Consider the following 12215-nt stretch of genomic DNA (forward strand, 5'->3'; position numbering starts at 1 on the left):
CGCCATCTTAACAATGTGTTTTTCCTCCTCCACCCTTGACCCATGTCTATGCTTATGGTACCCCCACTGGAAACCACTGTAACACTACTTTCTGCACTCTCTCATTTCCTTCTTTGTGAACGGTATGCTTTGTCTGCAGAGCACGCAAGGAACAACACTTTTCACTGTATGCTAATAATAAATCAAATCAAACCAATGGTCTCACCTATGGGCTTCTTCCTCCTGTTGCCAGGGAACAATACCTCCCTCCTTCTCCTCGCAACCCAATCCAATAGCACAATCCAGGAAGATATCAGTCAAATGGTGCCCAAACTTTGCAGCTCTGGACTTGACTCTGATACATCCAGGCCTCTGACAGCCAACTCTGAAACCTTTAAACTTGAGTATTTAGATAGTCCCTTCAAATATTAGAATTGAGATTGAGTCACGGAAGTCGTCATCGTGCTCACTGCCGCTAACTGGACTGGGAACCTGAGGCAAAAAATATTAATGAGCTGGCTGTGATAAAAAGCCACTGCCTGATGTGCACATGCTATTGAGCCCTCCCTCCCTGTCTGGATATTAAAATACAGTAAGAAGTCTCACAACACCAGGTTAAAGTCCAACCAGTTTATTTGATAGTAATCCCACAAGCTTTTGGAAACCCTGTTCCTTCGTCAGGTGTGTGGAAGGTTCAAATAAACTGGATGGACTTTAACCTGGTGTTGTGAGACTTTTTACTGTGTTTATCCCTGTCCAACATCAGGATCTCTACATTCTTATTAAAATATAGCCCATTGTTTCAGCAGCTGTAGTGGTCCGTGGCACCTTTACCCGGAATGGGTGACAATCAAATGTTGACAAGTTTTGTCAGCAGGAGGAAAAAGATGGTTTAACTTCATCACTACTTGTAATCTTGCTGCCTACTCTTTCTCTGTCTGCAGCTGGTATCTCTGAGTTGTAAATGCTTGTTTTCAAGTTGTGTTAATCTTTGAGTGGTAGCAAAGTTGTTGAATGTAATTAATTTATAGGCATTTGTGTCCTTTTTGTTTTTGCCTCCTGGGCATGTGTTTCAGAATCAAAAAACCCTACAGTGTAGAAGGAGGCTACTCGGCCCATCGAGTCTGCACTGACCACAATCCCACCCAGGTCCTATCCCCATAACCCCGTGCATTTACCCTAGCTAGTCCCCTCTTTAGACTGTGGGAGGAAACTGGCGCACCCAGAGGAAACCCACGCAGACATGGGGAGAACGTGCAACCTCCACACAGATCCAAGGCAGGAATCGAACCCAGGTTCCTGGTGCTGTGGGACAGCAGCATTAACCACTGTGCTACCGTGCCACCCAGGCAGGATACAAATGATGATGTACATGAACCGTCTCAAGTGCAGGCACCAGCAACCACTAACAAATGTGTTCCCAATAAAATCGGGCAATAGAAGATTTGTTGGCGTTTTAAACGATGAGGGATTTTGAAAGATAAATTGGGTAAAATTTGCAGTGGTTGGTTAGTCAGGAACTGACAGGCAGAAATGTGTGGGCAGGGAGAGATTGGGAGAAAGTTTCTCCTGCAGAGTGTTGTCAAGATAATGACTGTTCTACCAAACAATGCTGGAGTCAAGACTCATAAAGGTTTATCAGGTGCTACAGAACAAAACTCCCCCCGATCTAAGGAATACACTCACTCACAGTTGGACATTTTTCAGTCTCTCCACCAACAATCCCTAAGACCTGACCTGGCAATTTGTGTCCAATTCCAGATTGGTCTGTGCAAGAAAAATGAATTGTATTGAATTCACTTCATCTGTACTGCTTAAAACAACAGGTAGATGAGACGTTCATAGGCTGGAATCATACAATCTCTACCATATATGAAGTTTTAATATTATTTATTGGTGTCACAAGTAGGCTTTCATTAACACTGCAATGAAGTTACTGTGAAAATCTCCTAGTGTGCATTTACCCTAACTAGTCCCCTGATGCTAAGGGACAATTTAGCATGGCCAATCCATCTAACCCGCACATCTTTGGACTGTGGGAGGAAACTGGAGCACCCGGAGGAAACCCACGCAAGACATGGGGAGAACGTGCAAACTCCACACAGATAGTGATCCGAGCCGGGAATCGAACCCAGGTTCCTGGTGCTGTGAGACAGCGGGGTTAACCACTGTGCTATCGTGCCACCCAGCCTATCCTGGCACCTGTTCGGGTATACTGAGGGAGAATTTAGCACAGCCAATGCACCTAACCAGCATGTCTTTCGGACTGTGGGAGGAAACCTGTGGAGAACCAGGAGAATGCGCTGACTCTGCGCGAGCAGTGACCCAAGTCAGGAATCGAACCGGGTCCCTGGTGCTGTGAGGTTGCTGTGCTAAACATGCCCGTCGATTCTGCACCGACTCTCTGGCTTACCCAGGCTCTCTCCCCCGCCCCACCCCTTCGGCCAACACATTTATCCAGCTTATTTACACATTTTGCGACACCAAGGGGCAATTTAGCACGGCTACCTAACCTGCACAACTTTGGAGCGTGGGAGGAAACCGGAGCACCCGGGGGAAACCCACGCCGACATGGGGAGAAAGTGCAAACCTGACACAGACAGTCATGTAAGGCCCGAATTGAACCCGGATCCTTGGCGCTGTGAGGCTGCAGTGCCGCCCTTTTGTTTAACAATCTGTGGCTGGCTTCAAAGCCAGGTCCTAGCAGAGTCACTAATTTACTGTGGTGTATCCACATCCCCTCTGTAATAGGCACCCATGGAAGAATTTAGCTTGCTAAATATTCAGAATAATTACTAATTTGTGAACAAATCCAACTCAGCAGCATTTAGCCATGCGTGAGTCTTTAATGTCAAAACAACCACACAATCCAAGAGGTTGGGAAGGAATATTTTGTACTTGCCAAGAAAGTACTGTAATAGTTCCATTATAAATTCTAATGTCCACATTTATAATGGGAGCTGCCTGTGTCAAATTGTCAGAGCAGCGGCACTGCCTTGTCAGTACTGGTGTTTCAGTAATTCACGTTTGGTTCTCTGCACTTCCCAATCTGCAATGCAATTACACTTCATCCTCCATCTAATTTTGCTTCTTAAACTGTTATATTTTGCTATTTAACCGCAAGTATTGCCAATCAAAGTGATATACAAAATCAGGAGGAAATGTATGACTTTAAAACTTGTTTGATTGTCTTCTACATAACCCCGCTTCTCATGGGTGAGTGGAGTGACAGCTTCATAGGGTCATAGAAGGAGGCCATTCAGCCCATTGAGTCTGCACCAACCACATTCCCACCCAGGCCCTATTCCCGCAACCTCACATATTTATCCTACTTATCTGGCTGATACTAGGGTCAATTTTGCACGGCCAATCCACCTAACCTGCACATCTTTGGAGTGTGGGAGGAAACCGGAGCACCCAGAGGAAACCCATGCAGACACGAGGAGAATGTGTAATCTCCACACAGAAAATGATCCGAGGCCAGAATTGAACCCAGGTCCATAAGACCATAAGACATAGGAGCAGAATTAGGCCACTCGGTCCATCGAGTCTGCTCCACCATTCAATTATGGCTGATATTTTTCTCATCCCCATTGTCCTCCCTTTTCCCCATAACCCCTGATCACCTTATTAATCAAGAACCTATCTATCTCTTTCTTAAATACGCTCAATGATCTGCCCTCCACAGCCCTCTGAGGCAAAAAGTTCCACAGAACTCTGGTTCTAGTTTTTCCTTCTAGTGGAAACATCCTCTCCATGTCCACTCTATCCAGGCCTTACAATATCCTGTAAGTTTCAATAAGATCCCTCCTCATCCATCTAAACTCCAATGAATACAGACTCAGAGTCTTCAACCATTCCTCATATGACAAGATCATCATTCCAGGGATCATTCTTGTGAACTTCTTCTGGACCCTTTCCAAGGCCAGCACATCCTTCCTTAGATATGGGGCCTAAAACAATACTCCAAACGGGGTCTCACCAGAACCTTATACAGCCTCCAAAGTACATCCCTGTTCTTGTATCCTAGCCCTCTTGACATGAATGTTAACATTGCATTTGCCTTCCTAACTACCGACTGAACCTACACATTAACCTTAAGAGAATCTTGAACAATGACTCCCAAGTCCCTTTGTGTTTCTGATTTCCAAAGCATTTCCCATATAGAAAATAGTCTATGCCTCCATTCCTCCTTCCAAAGTGCATAACCTCACACTTTTCCGCATTGTATTCCGTCTGCCACTTCTTTGCCCACTCTCCTAACCTGTCCAATTCATTCTGCAGTCCTCTTGCTTTCTCAATACTACCTGTTCCTCTACATACCTTTGTATCATCCCTGGCGCTGTGAGGTAGCAATGTTAACCACTGTACCACCCTGTCACCCTACGGGAGGTAAGTGGGTGGGTTAAATGCTGGGAGCCCTCCTGGCATATTCACACTGTTGGAGGAGATCCCCAAAGACGGCTAATAGCTGCAGTCTGGCTACGGGGTCCTTTGGCTATTTTGAATAAATAAAGGCCAACAATGGGACATTTTCCTGGCATTCCGCTGCTTGTGGAGAGGCCACCAGCTTCATGGGTTCACAGTGGCTTCACATGGCTTCCTGAGGTGGAGGGAGAACCAGAATCATAAGCCGAGAAGGGAGCAGAACAGGCTGGTCAGTTGCTGTTGGAGGGTTTCCTATCTGATCTCTGCCTTCCTCGACTTCGCAATAAAAAAGTCCATGGGAACGATATTACCGGCATGTCACGCCATTGATGGGCAGGGTGAGCAGCGAGAGAGGCAGAAAACTGGGATCACCACCAATTTCTCACCACTCACAATCTTACTGGCCTTGGTTAGCCAGCTCGAGGCTGATTTAAGTATTCAAATAATCATTTGCATATAATTATTGAGCCTGGGTTGGCTCTATCCACTCCCACTCCTGGCGCGAATCACATTTTGCCTCTTATTTTACGCTAAGCGGCATAAGGTCGTGTCTGAAAACTCACTGAAGCAATAGGAGGCATTCCCTCCTGTTTTCATGCTTGTTCAGATCACCACCAACGTCCTCCAACTTTCCGCTACCTTTGTGAGGGGGCCCCAAACCGGAAATGCCCTTGTGATTCTCCTGCTGCCTCAGTTGCAGCCTTCTCTCACACAGTAATATTGTGTTGTCTGCAGAGTTGTGGACCTATGATTGGGCTAGTAATGTGGAAGGCTCACTTTCCTCAATTGGGTGTCTCCCCAGTTTTCCGGATCTGGATTATCTCCTATCGTGAGTGAGATCTGGCTACCCCGCTCCCCGTCCTCCCCCCTCCACCCCTCAACATTGCCATCTGGCACTGCCTTCAGGGGCAGTGCTAGGTGTTGGCATCAGTGGGAATTTCCAGGAGGTATTGTTGGGGGGGACAGTTACAGGGATGGTGCCGGAGGCAACGGCAGGGTAGCAGGGTTAGGGGACAGAAAATCCTGGCCGAATGAGGGTATCACAGTGGTTAGCACTGCTGCCTTACTGCTCCAGGGACCCGGATCGATTCCTGGCTTGGTCGCTGTCTATGTGGAGGCTAGGTGGGTTTCCTCTGGGTGCTCCGGTTTCCTCCTACAGTCCAAAGACGCGCTGGTTAGGTGCATTGACCTGAACAGACGCTGGAGTGTGGCAACTAGGGGATTTTCACGGCAACTTCATTGTTAGTGTAAGCCTTTCTTGCGACACTAATAAATAAACTTTATAGACTTCAAAAATAGGGTTCTCCCATTTAAGGCTGAGATAAAGCAGAATTTCTTCCCTCGGAGTGTGTTAATAAAGAAACAAAGAACAACCCAGCACGGGAAACAGGCCCTTCGGCCCAACAAGCCCGCGCCGCCGCATCACCCTACACCTATTCTACCCTGCGTATCTACAAATAGAACCCCTGAACAATGTTCTCTTTTTTTTAAACAAAAAAATTAATTTGGCAATGTTAAAATAGGGTTATTAATTCACCACTGTGATAGGGCTTGATATAAAAGCAACATTGCATTATTGCTAGCACATACCAAATTCAACATTGTTGAGGTTGGCATTTGTACCCAATAAATTGTGGCATTGAATTTAAGCAGAAATGATGCCTCCCGAACTACAATTTACACGGTCCAATCCAAATGAAGCAGAAACTTGGCTCCTAAGCCCACTACTGCAATCTTTACCCTCAGTGAACCTCCAATAAGCCTTCGCATCTTCCACTGGCTGGCTGAGTGAAAGAAAGTTCCTGCCTGATGTTGAGTTAGAGTGATTTTTGACTGACCATTAAGGGAACTGAGAGTTAAGGGGTGGATGGGTGGGGGAGGGGGTGTCTGGGCAGGAAAGGGGAGGTATGGCCACAATCTGTAATGATCTTATTGAATAAGGGAAGCATGTCCGAGGGGCACAATGGACCTCCTTCTCCTGTCCCTTTATGTTCTTAGCCAGTAATGTAAAATGCAAAATATTTACTAGGTCACCGGTCTTCAGTGAAACGAAAAGCAGTGCCAAAAGAGCCCTTACCAAACCCTTAGGCCCATGAATGTCCAAAAAGGAGTAAGCAGCAAACAAAGAATTACGGGGCTTGATCCTGGGTATTGCCAGGAGTCCGGGGGGAGCATTAGTGTTGCAGTTGGAACCTCGGCTGTACAGAAGCCAGCATGACATCAGGTCTTGGCAATTTCTGTTTCAGTGGCCGCTGATTCCGAGCAGTTTAGGTTCTGACAGATTGTTTTAAACATTCCAAAACAGTAGACAAAGCTGCAGCAAGCTCGCACTTTCTCCAGTCAGTAGTTTTTTGACAGGAGTGTCCGATGGCTAAGTAGCTTTAAAATAAAGACAGTTCCCCGGAGACCTTTCAAGATGGTTCTAATTCCTCTTTGAAGTCAGGCATTTCTCTTCATCAGTCCAACTACAAACTGACTGAGTGTGAAGGGCACGTGCCTTCTCATTTGCAAGACTTGGAAACATACCAGGCATCGAATGAGAGAGGGATTAATACAAGGGGAATTTCAACAAGTTCAGTGAAGTGAGCGTCTCTGTGTGGCGGCCTCCTGGCACAGTGGGTAGCACGCCTGCCCCTGAACCAGGAGCTCCGGGTTTGAGTCCCAATCCAGGACGGAGGAAGGCGTGTCGTCACGTGGCCGAACGGGTTACGTGTCAACCTGCAAAACCCTTCCAATGGCTGGCGGGTAAGAGCGGGAGAGACTCCCGGTCAGCTATAATTGTTGCGGAGTTAAGCTACAAGCCTCTGTCTGCAGACCAGCGACCTGTTCCGGGAATAACTAGCTACGGAGACGGACAAAAGTCCGTCTAGCGCGGCAGTAGGTGCGGGGAGAAAATTGGAAAATATCCCTTAATCACCTGAAAGGCAACCAACCCAGCGAACTGGCAGCCATATCGAATTGGTCAGGGACCTCCTTTTCCCCAAGTTAAGCGGATAACCATTCTGGCTCTATCACCAGAATGTCATGTGGCTTGGCTGATTCTTTGCATTGGTCCCTCAATAGGTCAGTTTACAAGTAAGTACCTGATCCAGTTCAAATTTCCCTGTCTTGCATTGGCTCCTATTAGTGAGGCTGTTGATGGACAAGCCACAATTAGCTCTCAGGGGTTAGCGAAGGATACATCAGGTCCTCGTGCAATTAGTTCCAATCGACTGACCTGTCCCCGCATCCCTGAAAATATCCTCTTTGCAAGCAGGTCATCAAATCTCTTTTGAAACTGATATTGAATCTGCGGTGTATTGTAGATTTAAATAATATGACGTGTAACCAGAAAATCTCCCAACCATTTTTTGCCGATTCTTTTTTAATTCAATCGTGGGACATGGGTAGGGCTGGCTGGCCAGCATTCACTGCCCATCCTTGAGAAGATGGTGGTGAGGTCCATGTGCTGTGTGTTGACCCACAATGCCATGAGGGAGGGAATTCCAGGATTTTGACCCAGCGACTGTGAAGGAACGGTGATATATTTCCAAGTCGGGATGGTGAGTGGCTTGGAGAGGAACTTGCAGGTGGTGGTGTTCCCATTTATCTGCTGCCCTTGTCCTTCTGGATGGAAGTGGTCACGAGTTTGGAAGGTGCTGATCCTTAAATCTTTGGTGAATTGCTGCAGTGCACCTTGTAGACGTAAACACTGCTGCTACTGAGCATCGGTGGTAGAGGGAGTGGATGTTTGTAGATGAAGTGCCAATCAAGTGGACTGCTTTGTCCTGGATGGTGTCAAGCTTCCCGAGTGTTGTTGGAGCTGTACCCATCCAGGCCAGTGGAGAGTATCCCATCACACAAATGAATTGTGTCTTGTAGAAGGTGGACAGGCTTTGCAGAGTCAGGGGGTGAGTTACTTGCTACAGTATTTATAGGCTGTTCTTGTAGCCACTGTGTTTATGTGGCAAATCCAGTTGAGTTTCTGGTTAATGTTGACCCCAAGGATGTTGACAGTGGGGGATTCAGTGATGATTATACCACTGAATGTCAAAGGGCGGTGGTTAGAGTGTCTCTTATTGGTGATAATCATTGCCTGGCATTTGTGTGGCGTGAATGTTACTTGCCACTTGTCGCCCAAGCCTGGGTATTGTCCAGGTCTTGTTGCATTTGAACATGGACTGCTTCAGTATCTGAGGAGTCACAAAGCACGCCGAACATTGGCAAACATCCCCACTCCTGATCTGATGATGGAGGGAAGGTCACTGATGAAGCAGCTTAAGGTTGTTGGGCCTAAGACATTACGCTGGGGGACTCCTGCAGAGATGTCCTGGAGCTGACCCTCCACAACAACAACCATCTTCCTACGTACCGGGAATGACTCCAACCAGCGGAAGTTTGCAACCTGTATTCCTGAAATTCCTGATGAATACAGCCCCCTTTGAGTGTCACCACGGTGGCCCAGGGACCTGGGTTCGATTCCCGGCTCGGGTCACTGTCTGCGTAGAGTTTGTACATTCTCCTCGTGTCTGCGTGGGTTTCCTCCGGGTGCTCCGATTTCCTCCCACAGTCCAAAGATGTGCGGGTTAGGTCGATTGGCCGTGCTAAGAAACTGCCCCTTAGTGTCCAGGGATGCATAGGTTAGAGGGATTAGTGGGTAAAATATGTAGGGATATGGGGGTGGGGCCTGGGGGGGGGACTGTGGTCAGTGCAGACTCAATGGGCCGAAGGGCCTCTTTCTGCACTGTAGGGATTCTATGACTCTATGACCAATAGAACTACATTGCAGGTGACCTCAGTGACACGTACTGACAGCTCTTGGAAACGTACGCAGCCTTGCTACATAATGAGAAGATTATTGTTCCTGTCACCACCCCTCCATTTATTGCATTCAGTGGGAAGAGTTTCTATCTCCTGTTGACTAACAGTGAGTAATAATGCAGCACTGCCAATGTGTTTCAGCACCGACCACTCACCCTGGTGGCAGCTGACGTGTGCTTCTGATGAATCTGCGACTTTTCTTTTAAATGCAGGCTTGTGGAATCCAGAAGATGCTTAAACAATGCAGCAGTTAAGTCCGCAGCTGTTGACTGCTGGCCTTTCCAAAGCATTAGCTCCTGCAGCTGTCCCATCACGTCACTCACTCACACGACAGCAAGGTCTGTGTAACATTGGATTTTTGATAGTCGCAAGCTGTCCCAGGAATGAATAGGCTTTTAGAACATAAGAACATAAGAAATAGGAGCAGGAGTAGGCCATCTAGCCCTTCGAGCCTGCCCCGCCATTCAATAAGATCATGGCTGATCTGTCGTGGCTCAGTTCCACATTCCCGCCCTCTCCCCATAACCCTTAATTTCAGTGCAGTTATCACATTAAAACTTATTTATTAGCCACAAGTAAATCACATTAACACTGCAATGAAATTACTGTGAAATTCCTCTAGTCGCCACACTGTGACGCCTGTTTGGGTACACTGAGGGAGAATTTGGCATGGCCAATCCACCTAACCTGCACATCCTGGGACACTAAGGGGCAATTTAGCATGGCCAATCCACCTAACCTGCACATCCTGGGACACGAAGAGGCAATTTAGCACGGCCAATCCACCTAACCTGCACATCCTGGGACGCTAAGGGGCAATTTAGCACGGCCAATCCACCTAACCTGCACATCCTGGGACACTAAGGGGCAATTTAGCACGGCCAATCCACCTAACCTGCACATCCTGGGACACTAAGGGGCAATTTAGCATGGCCAATCCACCTAACCTGCACATCCTGGGACACTAAGGGGCAATTTAGCACGGCCAATCCACCTAACCTGCATGTCTTTCGGACTGTGGGAGGAAACCGGAGCACCCGGAGGAAACCCACGCAGACACGGGGAGAACGTGCAAACTCCACACAGACAGTGACCCGAGCCGGGAATCGAACCCGGGTCCTTGGCACTGTGAGGCAGCAGTGCTAACCCACTGTGCCGCCCCATACTGGAATACTGCATTGAGAAATATTGCGGTTCAACTGCTCGTCTGAGCGTTTCAGTGTTTATTCACGTTTATGTGGCTGATAACAAAAAGGAGTGACTTGCTTTTACGTAACACTATTCACAAGCACTGGATATCTCTGACGGAGCTTCTAGTTAATGAGGTCGCTGCAGCCTGTACTTTTGAATTGTCCGCGCGGTAGAAATGTGGGAATCACAGCAGATCTCTCTGTTAAGGCAGTGTGCTGCGGAATTAAAAGATTATTTTTCCTGTCACCGTCCCCCAAGCTCACACAGCAAGATCCCATAAATAGCAATATGACCATGGGCAGATATTCAACATAATATAGAAACAAAGAAGATAGGAGCAGGAGGAGGCCATTTGGCCCTTCGAGCCTGCTCTGCCATTCATCACGACCATGGCTGATTATCCAACTCAATAGCCTCATCCTGCTTTCTCCTCATAACCTTTGATCCCATTCGCTCCAAGTGCTATATTCAGCTGCCTCTTAATGTTTTGGTATCAGCTACTTCCTGCGGTAGTCGCCTCCACAGGCTCACCACTCTTTGGTTGAAGAAATGTCTCCTCACCTCCGTCCTAAATGGTCCAGTAGGAAGTTTCACGACAATCCTCACCCCTGGTTCTGGACTCCCCACCATTGGGAATCACTTCCCTGCATCTACCTTGTCTGCTAGGCCTGTGAGAATTTTTATAAGCCTCTGTGAGATCTCCCTCATTTGTCTGAATTCCAGCGAAAACAATCCTAACCTGGACAATCTCTCCTCATACATCAGTCCCACCCGGAATCAGCCTGGTATTGTCTGCTGGTGATTGGGGGATTAACGTTGGCCAGGCTAGTAGGTCCAAATCTCATCCAGAGACTTCAACACAAAGGCAGGGATTTTCCAGCCCCGACAGCAATCGGCATACTCACGGGCAGGGTGGGGGACATCCAAGGGGGAGGGTGGGGAGGGGAGTTTGGGACAGAAAATCCTGGGGAGCCATTGACTTTTATCATAGATATTCATTGAATCTTACTGTGCAGAAGGAGGCCATTTGGCCCATCCAGTCTGCACCAACGACAATCCACCTATCTCCATGATCCCATGCACTTACCCTAGCCAGTTTCCCTGACATTATGGGCTAATTTAGCATGGCCAATCCACCTAATCCACACATCTTTCGACTGTGGGACGAAACCCACACAGACATGGGGAGAACGTGCAGACTGCACACAGACAATAATGACCTGAGCTGGGAACCGAACCTGGGTCCCTTACTGTGCCACCTCGCGTCTTTCCAAATTTTCCCTTCCCACCCATCCACAATGATGCTCACTGGTGGGGCTGGAAAATCCCTGCATTTGGCTGTCACTCCGAGTGCATTATTGAGGGAGAACTGAACATCTGAGGTATGTGGCAAAGTTAAATGTCTTCACCCCAGCACCATCCCTTCCCCTCCCCAGGGGGGTGGGTTCAGAAATGGAGGTGCCATGTGATTGGATGGGAAGGTCAGAGTGGAGGACACATCGTCTTCCTAATCTCTTTCTGACTGAGTGTGGGTCAGAAGGTTTGAGGGTGACCTTCCCACACAGAAGCCACTTGAAACTCTTTGGTGACCACTTAAGGGCATCATCTGCCACCTCTGAAAGTCAAACATTGGTGGTCAGGGGCCATGCCATGTGAAAACTGCGAGCACTGCCCTGATGGGTACAAGCCTGAGGCCTTGCAGAAGTTGATGCCGCAGCAAGAACAGATAAAACCTCCTCAGCCTGGAAACCAATAGCCAAACGCCCTCCATCTCCATCACCAATCCTCCCTGTGTTAACCATGGTAGAACCCTTCCA

The sequence above is a fragment of the Carcharhinus amblyrhynchos genome, chromosome 19 (genome assembly GCF_965287045.1).
Source record: "Carcharhinus amblyrhynchos chromosome 19, sCarAmb.v2.hapA, whole genome shotgun sequence".
In the NCBI taxonomy this organism is placed as follows: Eukaryota; Metazoa; Chordata; class Chondrichthyes; order Carcharhiniformes; family Carcharhinidae; genus Carcharhinus; species Carcharhinus amblyrhynchos.